Source organism: Lutra lutra, chromosome 9 (assembly GCF_902655055.1).
Source record: "Lutra lutra chromosome 9, mLutLut1.2, whole genome shotgun sequence".
In the NCBI taxonomy this organism is placed as follows: domain Eukaryota; kingdom Metazoa; phylum Chordata; class Mammalia; order Carnivora; family Mustelidae; genus Lutra; species Lutra lutra.
The window spans coordinates 45,754,828-45,770,518 of NC_062286.1; the positions used below are offsets into that span (position 1 = coordinate 45,754,828).

The 15,691-nt window shown below is 39.6% G+C and overlaps 1 protein-coding gene across 6 annotated transcripts in view; it reads right to left on the bottom strand.

Annotated features, from left to right (window-relative positions):
* CTNNA2 (catenin alpha 2) overlaps nt 1-15,691 on the bottom strand; it is a 1,136,606-nt gene that overhangs the window by 991,445 nt on the left and 129,470 nt on the right. Inside the window, exon 1 of one of the 6 annotated variants that reach the window (XM_047745912.1) lies at nt 2,813-2,955. The exons of the other annotated variants lie outside the window; for them this stretch is intronic. The gene's annotated coding sequence lies outside the window, so the exon portion shown is untranslated. Of the gene's footprint in view, nt 1-2,812; nt 2,956-15,691 lie in introns of those variants that run through there. 6 annotated transcript variants of the gene reach the window in all.

Consider the following 15,691-nt stretch of genomic DNA (forward strand, 5'->3'; position numbering starts at 1 on the left):
AAGCTAGCTACTGAGCATGAGGTAGAAGAAGGTAAGAAACTCCTTTGGCTCCACTACCTGAGCTGGTATAATCTGTACAATCCATTGTTTCTGGAAGAAGAGTTTGTATCCTTCTATTTGGGGCACACACTTGATTGCTTTCTACCATATGTACTAGAACTTGTATTAGAAATATTTTCCCCGGGCACCTGGGTGGCTCAGTGGGTTAAGCTGCTGCCTTCGGCTCAGGTCATGATCTCAGGGTCCTGGGATCGAGTCCCGCATCGGGCTCTCTGCTCAGCAGGGAGCCTGCTTCCCTCTCTCTCTCTGCCTGCCTCTCTGTCTACTTGTGATCTCTCTCTGTCAAATAAATAAATAAATAAATCTTTAAAAAAAAAAGAAATATTTTCCCCATCAAAGCCCTTAGATTACATAAACAAGAAGAAAATGATTATAATATTAGTCTTCTAGATTCAACTAGTTAATGATCATAATGTTAGTCTTCTAGATTCAACTACTGATGATCTTCCCCTTCAAGGCTAGTAAGGACAGATGATGGCAAAGAAGAGAAAAATAGTCAGATACCCTCTAGAGCACAGGATTAGCACAACTGCAGTCAGGCGAAATGACATTGTATGACCCCCATGACAAGCATACACAAGATAGCTAACTCCCAACCGAGAGTGTCGTCCCACCTGTGCTTTCAATATTTATAAAGGGCAAAGAATACAAAGGCTTTGAAAGTAGAACAAATGATTATTCAGTAAATAGTCAGTCCCCCTTCCAACCCTCACCTCCATGAAAAGAGAATACATCCCCACTTCACTGATATTGAGCTTTCGACAGGGCAATGTTAGGAAATATGATCTGAATAGACCTTTGAACTATACTTGTGTGGTTGGACTTGTCCTCTTGTGCTACTGTCTCTATACATGATGAGAGTCACGTACAGCCAGACCACTGGTCCAAAAGGAAGAAAAACATAAGAAGCAAACCTGAATCCATGCTTCAGCTGGAGCCCAAACCAGGTGAGCCAAGCCTGGTCAGCCAGCTCCCAATCAAACCAGAGAAAAAGGATAAAAAATTAAATGCTTGCTATTGTATATCACTGAGATTTTGCCATTAACAATTATTCAACAATAGCTAACAGAATGATAGCAAATAGGCTTTTGTTTGAATCAAAGCCCTATAATTTATCAACAATATGATGTTGTCCAAATTAGGTAATTTGGTAATCTTCCTGAGCCTCAGTTTCCTCAAATGAAAAATGAGGGTAAGGGTTTTATAGAGTTATTGTGACAATTAAATAACTTAATAGATAGAAAACATTTCTGGAAATATTATTATTGTTATTATCCTCTAAACTTTAAGTATATTCTTCTGGCATTTTTTTTTTAAAATCTCTAGAAGGAATAGGGAAGCACCCATTAAAAATAAAGATCCAGGGGCGCCTGGGTGGCTCAGTGGGTTAAGCCTCTGCCTTCGGCTTAGGTCACGATCTCAGGGTTCTGGGATAGAGCCCCACATCGGGCTCTCTGCTCAGCAGTGAGCCTGCTTCCTCCTCTCTCTGCCTGCCTCTCTGCCTACTTGTGATCTCTCTCTCTCTGTCAAATAAATAAAATCTTTAAAAAAAATAAATAAATAAAGATCCAGACTGACGATCCTCTGAGTGGAACAACCAAATTGACTCAAATGAGAAGGGCAGAGAACAAATCAAATGTTTAGTCACACACACCCGCCTTTCATCTTTCCAAGGATGGAATGACACATTGTCTCAAATCCACGCTACATATCTGTACAATTAATGTAGTCTGTTTTGCCCACAAATGAGATTTTATGAAAGCAAATACATTTCTCAATGCTCAATTTTTTTCCAAAACTCAAAGGGAGAAGAACATTTATTTTACTTGCTTTTGGTAAGGAGACTCAGAACATTGACTGGACACAGTGAAAGAATGAAAAACAAGCCCTGTAACAAAAGACAGCAAGGCTGTCTTCTTCCACATCATGATTTTATAAGCCCAAGAAGAAACTGCTAGCAATTTGTTTAATCTCTGAGAAGATTTTCTTCTTGAAAAGTAAGAAAATATGAAACTGCATATTCATGAAAGGTGCCAACATGGTCTGTAAAGTAGTAACTTAGATAATATCAGACTCTCTCCATGGGGTTAAAGAAGAAGCATGGGCCAGGATGCCAGCAACCATTTGTCACTTACAACAGAAAAAGCAATACCTGACAAAAAGAAAAGCCAGAGTAAAATGAGGTTATTATAAACATCCTTGTTTCTTTGGACAGTGTCCTGATAGAAAATTCCTCGAGATTGCCTATTCCAGGGAATGTCTTCCCATGACAAATAAGTTAATGGAGTATATAATTCACCTACAGAGATTCCCCTTTCCAGGCATTCCTGGAAAATGTCTTTTGAACTCTCTGCCTCCCCTTTCCAAGTTCTCACCATTCCTTCCACTGTTGTTTTGCAAAACAATGGTCCAGGATGCTTTCCAGTTGCCCAGGAGGCCACCCAAACCTGCCTTCCCTCCATAGGGCTCCAGCTTCAGATTCTCTTCATAAATCTTTCTCTCCACCACCACTAAGCACTACTGTCAACAAACCCTGTAAGGCTTTATCAGATGACAGGCTAGCTTTGGCTGACAGGCAAGTTCAGAAGAAGGAAACGACGAATAGTGGGGTTTATTCACTTATTCCACACCTATGATATTGAGCCAATTACTTAACCTAAGCTTCAGTTTCATTGCTGTAAAATAAGGACGGTAATGCTCTGATATAATTCGTGAATTTGTTCTGAAAAAAATCAATGAAATAATTGCATACGCAAAAAGTGCTGGTTTTACTTCTTTTTATGTTGTCTGTGTTAATGTCCAGTTCAAGATGTCCGGCAGCAAGAGGTGGCTCTCAGATTTGTGTGGGATCGCAGTCACCTGGAGGGTATGCTCATACACATACTGCCAGGACCTAACCAGAGAGTTTGAGATTCTTCACATCTGGGGTGGAACTAAGAATCTCCAGATGAGGCTCATGCTACTGGTCCAAGAATCACACTTTGAGAACCACTGTTGTAAACAGACCATAACCATGCATCCTAACAAGGGAACATGGTTCGGGAACACATAGGATAGCTTTGCGGAGACCCAAGGACCAGTAATAATACTGCCTCTGTTATTATTACAATTACCACTCTCATTGTCATTGTTATTATTATACCTTTCTAAAAGGTATTTACACTTTTTAGAGGATCCAAAGCCTTGAAATGATTTTCAACAGGGAAGTAGAATGTCATATTTAAATCACATATAGTTCGTCAAATCACATGTGAACCAACCCCCAATCTCCCAAAAAGTTCCAATAGCTCCTCCTGGGAGACACCTTTTCTTATTTGAATCATTGTCATTGTAGTGACCGCTGTGAAGAATGTAACATACAGTAGGAGAGAGTCACCCCCACCTCAATTCACCAGAATTGAAGCAGAAATGAAGGTCAATCAATATTTGCTTAATAGAGAATAAATATTTCCCCCAAAAGTGCTCCTAAGTAATTTGTATTATTTGAGGGCTATAAAAATGTCACTCTTGTGTGGAACATAAGGAATAGCACAGAGGACAATAAGGGAAAGAAGGGAAAACTGAATGGAAAGAAATCAGAGAGGGAGACAAACTGAGAGACTCTGGACTCCGGGAACCAAACTGAGAGTTGTGGAGGGGTGGGGGGGATAGGGTAACTGGGTGATGGATATTAAGGAGGGCACTGGGTATTATGCACAACTAATGAATTGTTGAACACTACATTAAAAACTAACAATGTGTTGGCTAACTGAACATTTAAAAAAAAAAAGTCTCCCAAATATTTTACTTGAAACACAATAGTAGTTCTAATTTTCTGTTGTTAATAAAGATACCTCCAATATCTGGGTACCCTATTGTAAGAGGGGCTTTTTTTTTTTTTTTTTTTTTGGAGTTGAGGAGAATATGTGTATATGTAAATATCACAGGCAGGAGTAGACAGTAAGAAACAAAGACAGGGAAGGATATTTGATAACCTTTCAAATATCCCTAGAAAGTGGTGTTGGGGTTGATGTAGAGCATAAAATCTGCAATAATACCTGGCTTGCTAAAATGTAACACAGAGGCCACTGGGTACAAGGAAGGTTTTTGGAGAAGGGCATGGGACTTTGGAATGCCCATGCATGCGTGACCAATCTTGCCCTAGGAATGTCACAGGGAGTTACCTTCCCTGAAGCTTTCTCAACCCAAACAGCTGCCCTGTGATCTAAGAGAAATATGCATTGTCCCTTAGACCATGTTTGGCAGAACTGTAGAACATACAGTTTAGTATGTCATTCCTTCCCCTAAATAGATCCTCCTATTCCATTAAGACCTCCTGTCAAACATCATGTGCTCGAGAAATGGTGATAAAGATTTATGATTATCCTGAAAGACCAATAAAGGCGGGAGCAAAGAACAAAGGGTCTTCCTCTCTGAGCATTGACCCTCTTGCCTCTTCCTCTCTTTCACAGAAAAGTTTGGAGTAATCTTTCATCCCTTCTTACAGGGAGTGCTGGCCGATCCCAGCAAAGCAGAAGTCATACTGATTCCCACCAAAATATGCTCTGCTGCAATGGAACCAGGTTCAAGTGGAGGTGGGGGAGAGCAGTACTGGGGACTCTTCCTGAGGTATCTGGTGTAGAAATGGCCTGGCCTAGTGGCTTAGCTATGGTAAAGTCTTGCTTCTTATTTTTCCTCCATTAACTTTGCTCATTGTAAGCTCACTTCCTCTTTGACTACAAAGAGACAGCATACTGACCATCACTGTCCTCTACATAATAATCATTCAAAGCCCTGACTCCATGAACTGAGAGATGACCCAAGACGCAAGTCACAGCTGCAATTACAGGATCTATCACCATTCGAATTAAAAAATGAAGTGATATATAATTTCCAACTGTTCTTCATTATTTGCAGTTATCTGGGGGGTGGAGCACTTAGCTCTGTGGCTGATAAACAAAGTTGAACACTACAACACTACATGTCAGTATTACAATATCTGCAAGACCTTTATTTACGGTAAGTCCATACTTCTTAAAAAAACATTTAACAAAAGAAATGCTACAGGACAAAAATATCAGTCTAATGATTTCAGAAGGCTGTAGTTAACACTTCATGTTTAAGCATAAATGCCTGCTAAAAGATACCTTAACATTTCTTGAAAAGAGTATTATATTCTCTTCAGAGCCTATTTCTTCTACCCAAATAAACAGAAGTTCACCAAAAAGGAATATAAGAAGAAAGCTCCACGGCTTCAAGACTTTCGGCATGACAAGTTTAGACTAATAATATATGGCCTAGAGCCTGCTGATTAAAAAAGAAATAACCATGTCCATAACTTACTGAAATGGGTTTTTATGTGTACAATAGCATACTCATAAAATTTAAAACTATGTGCCAACTTAATAGAAATTCACTACTCCTGGAGTATGCTAATAGAAAGCCAGTACTTTGAAATTCAAAATGAAAACTAGTATCTGTCAAATTCATTTCCTTATTTTCACTGCATTCATAGTCTCATCATTTAAATTCATTTTAGAGGAAAAAGGAACTCAATCTACTCCTAAATTACTGCTTGTTTTCCATTTGGGTATAAAAATACGTGACATTCAGGTAGGCACTGCTTACTCTGTATGCCCTGTTAGGTTTCCAAAGTCCCCAACAAGGACTAAGTTTTTCTAAACAAAATACACTTGACCAAAGGGAAACATTTTTCTACCTATTATCATTCAGAAACAATGCAATGCAGATTTGGGAAGTGGATTCCAAACACTGAGAATAAGACTATTAACATTTTAGGTAAGATATTTTGAGAAAGTATCTTTCTATAGTCCACAAGTAACTTCAAATTATTTAACAGGAACACAGCTTCTTTGGCAACTGATTGACTCTATGTCCTTCCAAACTCCTGTAAATTAGACTTCCATATGCAGAGATTATATAACTCTTATCTTCACCAGAATCTCAACATTTCATATTCAGATTATAGCAAAATAATCAAACTACTCTTTTTTATCTTCAGTCTCTTTAATATAATTCAGTCCAAACTAATCATCTGATACACTTCTTTTCTAAGAGACCAAAATGATTGCTTCATTCTCTTCCCCAAGAATTTGCAAATCGTCCTCGCGGCATGGCTTGGCACTCCACTTTCTGACCAAGGTCTACTGAATCTTATTTCCTCAGCAAAAATCTGTTTCCATCAGGTTTGGACCACATTGTAACACCTGGTTCATGCCACTTTCCAAAGTCCCCACCTGGAACACCCTCTTTCTCATCATCCAGCATGCAAATATTGACATCTTCCCACTTCATTTTTTCCCAAACCCCTAAATTGCTACTGGGTGTACAGTCAGTGACAAAAGAGTTTACTTTTTTCTTTTTTTTTTTTTTTTTTTAAAGATTTTATTTATTTATTTGACAGACAGAGATCACAAGTAGGCAGAGAGGCAGGCAGAGAGAGAGAGGAGGAAGCAGGCTCCCTGCTGAGCAGAGAGCCTGATGTGGGGCTCGATCCCAGGACCCTGGGATCATGACCTGAGCTGAAGGCTGAGGCTTTAACCCACTGAGCCACCCAGGCACCCCATGAGTTTACTTTTTTCTAAAGTGACTCATTGTTAAAAATTGGACATTAGTTTTTACATCACCCATTTTGTTATAAGTTCATTAGGACACAAATCAATGTTTTCCTTCTTTCCTTTGTTTTAATTGATGTATTTATTTTTAGAGGAAAGAGAGCATGAGTGGGAGGGGCAGAGGAAGAGAGAGAGAATCCCAAGCAGACTCCATGCTGAGTAGAGTCCAGTGTGGCACTCCATCCTAGGACCCTAAGATCATGACCTGGGCTGAAACCAAGAGTCAGACACTTAATTGATTGTGTCACCCAGATGCCTCCTACTTCTTTTCCATCATCTGTAGAATAAATAGGGTGTAGGGTGTTTGATCTACAGCTTTCAAAAATGTTTGATTAGGTATGCACATATAAAACAAGATTCAGATAATTATCTTTTTTTCCTTTTTTGTTCAAATTTTTATCATTCTTAAAATCTTTTCAATAGTGGAGTCCATTTCCTAGAAAGTAATTGAGTTTAAAATATCTTTTAGACACACTTTTACAAAGATCTTCTTTTCTCTGTACTTAATAGCAACCTAAAACAAGAAATATTTTGGTATTGTTTAGAAAACATAATTTATATTCAGGATTCTATTAATTTACATATTTATTTTTTTTTTTAAGATTTTATTTATTTATTTATTTATTTGACAGAGAGAGATCACAAGTAGATGGAGAGGCAGGCAGAGAGAGAAGGAAGCAGGCTCCCCGCTGAGCAGAGAGCCCGATGCGGGACTCGATCCCAGGACCCTGAGATCATGACCTGAGCTGAAGGCAGCGGCTTAACCCACTGAGCCACCCAGGTGCCCCTAATTTACGTATTTAAAAATACAGTTTCAGTGCTTATTTTAACTGTATCACTAATTTTTAGTTATTATGTTTTAATAATAAAACATTTTTGTTCAGGAAAAATCTTGGGGCTTTCATCAGACCAGTGAGGTCTGCTTTGATATTTCATTCACTGCCAAGTTCCACTGGAGGATTTTTTTGCAAAGGACTGTGCAAGCTCTACAGGTAAGGACCACAATATGTTTTAGGAAGTCTTCCTTCTTTTCACCAACCCAAACTACCTTTTGTCCTGAAGGCCCTGTGACTTGGCCTTTTCCTGAATTCCATTGTATTCCATCTAATTAGAATGCCTACTACCCAGTATTTAACTTGAACATAAATTGCCTATATTGTTGTCTATTTGCTTTATACAAGTTTTGTCCTCCTAATACACTCAGGGACAGGGACTCTGCCCCTTTCATAATGATTGGCACAATGCTGGGTATTTAATAAAAATGCTATGAGGATTCATGGACTTGATTCTTTGCCAACTTCAAGCCTCACAAACACACACAAAAGACGACGATACCTAAAAAATAATACTAATGCTTTTATGTAGGGTTTTTCAACTGAGAACACATCACTTTAGATGCCAATTATCTGAAAAACTAAACAAAAAGTGATTTTCCTCCCTCAGAATGCCTTCACTATTATAGGAAAGAAATCTCACATGCTCCAGTCCCTCCTTCCTTCAATCTTTGATCATCTATCCATTCATTCCATGGATGTCTACTAACCACCCAGAGAATACAAGTCCCAGACAGAAGCAATGGGAAACATCAAGGCGTTTCAGACTTGCTTAATGCTCATTGGTGTGAGGTGAGAACTGCTCTAGCTCATCAGAATGTAAAAACAGAAACCATTCCTCAAGAGAGGAGAGCTCAGAGGTGAGCTCAGCTGAGAAGGCACATCTCTAAAACCATCATCCTCCCATTTCAACAGGGCACTTTGATTAGGAGACAGAGAGGTAGCCAACAGCACTTCCAAATTTTGTACATACCAATGGAGCAATATTGAATGGTTTGTGCAACAGAAAAATGGGGAAATAATTAATCCCTTTTTTATTTGCTGCCAGAAAAGTGCTCAAAACCAACAGGAACCAGATTATGAAAAACATCCCAGTAAGTCAAAGAGAGAGTCAAGAAAACAAAGTAATCATAATATTAAGATATGATACCAAAAAATGCAGATATTTAGGTAAGAGCCATTTTAAATTGTTAAGTGATTATAAGAATACTTAATTGGGGGGGAGGAATCAAGACGGCGGAGAAGTAGCAGGCTGAGACTACTTCAGGTAGCGGGAGATCAGCTAAATAGCTTATCTAAAGATTGCAAACACCTACAAATCCAACGGGAGATTGAAGAGAAGAAGATCAGCAATTCTAGAAACAGAAAAGCAACCACTATCTGAAAGGTAGGACTGGCGGAGAAGTGAATCCAAAGCGACGGGAAGATAGACCGCGGGGGGAGGGGCCGGCTCCCGGTGAGCAGCGGAGCAACGGAGCACAAAATCGGGACTTTTAAAAGTCTGTTCCGCTGAGGGACATCGCTCCAGAGGCTTAACTGGGGTGAAGCCCAGGCGGGGTCAGTGCGGCCTCAGGTCCCACAGGGTCACAGAAGGATCGGGGGTGTCTGAGTGTCGCAGGGCTTACCGGTATTAGAACAGGGAAGCAGGCTACAGAGACAGAGCCGAGGAGTGACTCTCAGCTCGGGGTTACCTTGAACCGGTCGCAGGCTCGGTCAGCTCGGAGCGCGGCCGGAGGCCAGGGTGACGGGAGTAATTGGGTGCTGTTCTCTGAGGGCGCACTGAGTAGTGGGGCCCCGGGCTCTCGGCTCCTCCGGGCCGGAGACCGGGAGGCCGCCATCTTCATTCCCTTCTTCCAGAACTCTACAGAAAGCGCTCAGAGAACAAAAGCTCCTGAAAGCAAACCCAGCAAACCCACGGATTACTCAGCCTGGCCCCGGGTAAGGGCGGTGCAACTCCGCCTGGGGCAAAGACGCTTGAGAATCACTACGAAAGGCCCCTCCCCCAGAAGATCAACGAGAAACCCAGCCAGGACCAAGTTCACCTACCAAGGAGCGCAGTTTCAATACCAAGGAGAGCGGCGGAATTCCAGAGGAGAAGAAAGCAAAGCATGGAACTCATGGCTTTCTCCCCATGATTCTTTAGCCTTGCAGTTAATTTAAATTTTTTTTCCTTTTTCAATTTTTTTTTCTCTTCTTCTGCTAAATTTTTTTAACTTTTACCTTTTTCTTTTTTAATGTTTTTTAAATAGTTTATCTAATATATATATATTTTTTTCCTTTTTATATTTTTTATCGGCTTTCTTTTTTTAATAGTTTCTTTTTTTTTTTTCTTTCTGAACCCCTTTTTATCCCCTTTCTCCCCCCTCACGATTTGGGATCTCTTCTGATTTGGCTAAAGCATATTTTCGTGGGGTTGTTGCCACCCTTTTAGTATTTTAATTGCTCCTTCATATACTCTTATCTGGACAAAATGACAAGGCGGAAAAATTCACAACAAAAAAAAGAACAAGAAGCAGTACCAAAGGCTAGGGACCTAATCAATACAGACATTGGTAATATGTCAGAAATAGAGTTCAGAATGATGATTCTCAAGGTTCTAGCCGGGCTTGAAAAAGGCATGGAAGATATTAAAGCAACCCTCTCGGGAGATATAAAAGCCCTTTCTGGAGAAATAAAAGAACTAAAATCTAACCAAGTTGAAATAAAAAAAGCTATTAATGAGGTGCAATCAAAAATGGAGGCTCTCACTGCTAGGATAAATGAGGCAGAAGAAAGAATTAGCGATATAGAAGACCAAATGACAGAGAATAAAGAAGCTGAGCAAAAGAGGGACAAACAGCTACTGGACCACGAGGGGAGAATTCGAGAGATAAGTGACACCATAAGACGAAACAACATTAGAATAATTGGGATTCCAGAAGAAGAGGAAATAGAGAGGGGAGCAGAAGGTATGTTGGAGAGAATTATTGGAGAGAATTTCCCCAATATGGCAAAGGGAACAAGCATCAAAATCCAGGAGGTTCAGAGAACCCCCCTCAAAATCAATAAGAATAGGTCCACACCCCGTCACCTAATAGTAAAATTTACAAGTCTTAGTGACAAAGAAAAGATCCTGAAAGCAGCCCGGGAAAAGAAGTCTGTAACGTACAATGGTAAAAATATTAGACTGGCAGCAGACTTATCCACAGAGACCTGGCAGGCCAGAAAGAGCTGGCATGATATATTCAGAGTACTAAATGAGAAAAACATGCAGCCAAGAATACTATATCCAGCTAGGCTATCATTGAAAATAGAAGGAGAGATTAAAAGCTTCCAGGACAAACAAAAACGGAAAGAATTTGCAAATACCAAACCAGCTCTACAGGAAATATTGAAAGGGGTCCTCTAAGCAAAGAGAGACCCTAAAAGTAGTAGATCAGAAAGGAACAGAGACAATATACAATAACAGTCACCTTACAGGCAATACAATGGCACTAAGTTCATATCTCTCAATACTTACCCTGAATGTTAATGGGCTAAATGCCCCAATCAAAAGACACAGGGTATCAGAATGGATAAAAAAACAAAACCTTAAATGACACACTGGACCAGATGGACATCACAGATATATTCAGAACATTTCATCCCAAAGCAACAGAATACACCTTCTTTAGTGCACATGGAACATTCTCCAGAATAGATCACATTCTTGGTCCTAAATCAAGTCTCAACCGGTATCAAAAGATTGGGATCATTCCCTGCATATTTTCAGACCACAATGCTCTAAAGCTAGAACTCAATAACAAGAGGAAATTTGGAAAGAACCCAAATACATGGAGACTAAACAGCATCCTTCTAAAGAATGAATGGGTCAACCAGGAAATTAAAGAAGAATTGAAAAAATTTATGAAAACAAATGATAATGAAAACACAACGGTTCAGAATCTGTGGGACACAACAAAGGCAGTCCTGAGAGGAAAATATATAGCGGTACAAGCCTTTCTCAAGAAACAAGAAAGGTCTCAGGTACACAACCTAACCCTACACCTAAAGGAGCTGGAGAAAGAACAAGAAAGAAAGCCTAAACCCAGCAGGAGAAGAGAAATCATAAAGATCAGAGCAGAAATCAATGAAATAGAAACTAAAAAAACCATAGAACAAATCAATGAAACTAGGAGCTGGTTCTTTGAAAGAATTAATAAGATTGATAAACCCCTGGCCAGACTTATCAAAAAGAAAAGAGAAAGGACCCAAATAAATAAAATCATGAATGAAAGAGGAGAGATCACAACAAACACCAAAGAAATACAGACAATTATAAGAACATACTATGAGCAACTCTACGCCAACAAATTTGACAATCTGGAAGAAATGGATGCATTCCTAGAGACATATAAACTACCACAACTGAACCAGGAAGAAATAGAAAGCCTGAACAGACCCATAACCAGTAAGGAGATTGAAACAGTCATCAAAAATCTCCAAACAAACAAAAGCCCAGGGCCAGACGGCTTCCCGGGGGAATTCTACCAAACATTTAAAGAAGAACTAATTCCTATTCTCCTGAAACTGTTCCAAAAAATAGAAATAGAAGGAAAACTTCCAAACTCATTTTATGAGGCCAGCATCACCTTGATCCCAAAACCAGACAAGGATCCCATCAAAAAAGAGAACTACAGACCAATATCCTTGATGAACACAGATGCAAAAATTCTAGCCAAAATACTAGCCAATAGGATTCAACAGTACATTAAAAGGATTATTCACCATGACCAAGTGGGATTTATTCCAGGGCTGCAAGGTTGGTTCAACATCCGCAAATGAATCAATGTGATACAACACATTAATAAAAAAGAAAGAACAAGAAACATATGATACTCTCCATAGATGCTGAAAAAGCATTTGACAAAGTACAGCATCCCTTCCTGATCAAAACTCTTCAAAGTGTAGGGATAGACGGCACATACCTCAATATTATCAAAGCCATCTATGAAAAACCCACCGCAAATATCATTCTCAATGGAGAAAAACTGAAAGCTTTTCCGCTAAGGTCAGGAACACGGCAGGGATGTCCGTTATCACCACTGCTATTCAACATAGTACGAGAAGTCCTAGCCTCAGCAATCAGACAACAAAAGGAAATTAAAGGCATCCAAATCGGCAAAGAAGAAGTCAAACTATCACTCTTTGCAGATGATATGATACTATATGTGGAAAACCCAAAAGACTCCACTCCAAAACTGCTAGAACTTGTACAGGAATTCAGTAAAGTGTCAGGATATAAAATCAATGCACAGAAATCAGTTGCATTTCTCTACACCAACAACAAGACAGAAGAAAGAGAAATTAAGGAGTCCATCCCATTTACAATTGCACCCAATACTATTAGATACCTAGGAATAAACCTAACCAAAGAGACTAAGAATCTATACACAGAAAACTATAAAGTACTCATGAAAGAAATTGAGGAAGACACAAAGAAATGGAAAAATGCTCCATGCTCCTGGATTGGAAGAATAAATATGGTGAAAATGTCTATGCTACCTAAAGCAATCTACACATTTAATGCAATTCCTATCAAAGTACCATCCATTTTTTTCAAAGAAATGGAAGAAATAATCCTAAAATTTATATGGAACCAGAAAAGACCTCGAATAGCCAAAGGAATATTGAAAAAGAAAGCCAAAGTTGGTGACATCACAATTCCAGACCTCAAGCTCTATTACAAAGCTGTCATCATCAAGGCAGCATGGTACTGGCACAAAAACAGACACATAGATCAATGGAACAGAATAGAGAGCCCAGAAATAGACCCTCGACTCTATGGTCAACTCATCTTCGACAAAGCAGGAAAGAATGTCCAATGGAAAAAAGACAGCCTCTTCAATAAATGGTGTTGGGAAAATTGGACAGCCACATGCAGAAAAATGAAATTGGATCATTTCCTTACACCACACACGAAAATAGACTCAAAATGGATGAAGGATCTCAATGTGAGAAAGGAATCCATCAAAATCCTCGAGGAGAACACAGGCAGCAACCTCTTCGACCTCAGCCGCAGCAACATCTTCCTAGGAACATCACCAAAGGCAAGGGAAGCAAGGGCAAAAATGAACTATTGGGATTTTATCAAGATCAAAAGCTTTTGCACAGCAAAGGAAACAGTTAACAAAACCAAAAGACAACTGACAGAATGGGAGAAGATATTTGCAAATGACATATCAGATAAAGGGCTAGTGTCCAAAATCTATAAAGAATTTAGCAAACTCAACACCCAAAGAACAAATAATCCAATCAAGAAATGGGCAGAGGACATGAACAGACATTTCTGCAAAGAAGACATCCAGATGGCCAACAGACACATGAAAAAGTGCTCCATATCACTCGGCATCAGGGAAATACAAATCAAAACCACCATGAGATATCACCTCACACCAGTCAGAATGGCTAAAATTAACAAGTCAGGAAATGACAGATGCTGGCGAGGATGCAGAGAAAGGGGAACCCTCCTACACTGTTGGTGGGAATGCAAGCTGGTGCAACCACTCTGGAAAACAGCATGGAGGTTCCTCAAAATGTTGAAAATAGAACTACCCTATGACCCAGCAATTGCACTGCTGGGTATTTACCCTAAAGATACAAACGTGGTGATCCGAAGGGGCACGTGCACTTAAATGTTTATAGCAGCAATGTCTACAATAGCCAAACTATGGAAAGAACCTAGATGTCCATCAACAGACGAATGGATAAATAAGATGTGGTATATATACACAATGGAATACTATGCAGCCATCAAAAGAAATGAAATCTTGCCATTTGCGACGACGTGGATGGAACTAGAGGGTATCATGCTTAGCGAAATAAGTCAATCGGAGAAAGACAACTATCATATGATCTCCCTGATATGAGGGAGAGGAGATGCAACATGGGAGGTTAAGGGGGTAGGAGAAGAATAAATGAAACAAGATGGGATTGGGAGGGAGACAAACCATAAGTGACTCTTAATCTCACAAAACAAACTGAGGGTTGATGAGGGGAGGAGGGTTGGGAGAGGGTGGGTGGGGTTATGGATATTGGGGAGGGTATGTGCTATGGTGAGTGTTGTGAAGTGTGTAAACCTGGCGATTCGCAGACCTGTACCCTGGGGATAAAAATATATGTTTATAAAAAATAAAAAAAAATTTAAAGGTAAAAAAAAAAGAATACTTAATTAGTACTCAAGGACTTGCATTTTTTAGGTAAACTCTAGTGAGTTACTGTATTTTAAAAGTCAAAGTTAAATTTGCACATGTGCTGGTGAGTTAATAAGGAATTAAGTTGCAGAAACTCAGAAATTATCTATGTCTTCTACCCCCCATCTCTTTCAATCTCCCAAGCAGAAGTGGCTTATTCACCAGGTCTAATGTGAGCAGACAGTTCTGTGCACCCAGGGGGAACTATAGTAAATGGGAGATAATTCCTCTGCATTGTTATCCTCGCCCCTTTCTATTGAATTGTCAGTCTTGAAAAGTCGTAACACATATAGCCATCATATTTGCTTAGAATTCTTTTATAGCCAGAACTGATATCTGAGCACCTGTGGTACTCAGCGTACATGCCCCCTGATAAATCCCCTTATTACACTTGCTGATAAAGAAAACATTATGTGAAAAACAGATACAATAAACCAGGTTTCCTTTCTGGTCACAAGCCTAACTATGTGCTTATGAGCCGAAAAGCACCTCAGGTGATATGCTTTTGCAAATACAAAAATAAAGTGTACAACGGCATTTAGGAAATGCATATGGGTTTCTGTTAAGTCTGCACATTGCGAGGTAGCAATTCTTTCCATTTAGTTCCTCATTTCCCAACAGCTACATCTTCACTGAAAACACCTAGCCACTGACCAAAGTTTATTATCATTACTTATGGTTTTATGTTCCTATCATCAAATCCTGGTGTGCTGGACTGAATGGGAGCCCTTGATCACTGGGAGAGACAAGATGTGTGTGAGAAAGCAATGGTGAGGTCACCAGAACATGCTGAGCACTCAGGCTGAGTAGCTGTTCCTCAGGGACTTCAAGTACAACACTTTATGCCATCCACTCATTTCTGTGAGGTCAGTATGATCACATCCCCATTTTACAGATAAGGGCACTAAAGCACAAGATGCTCAGTCATTTTCCCAAGGTTAACAGAATTTAACCAAGATTTGTTCCAAATCTT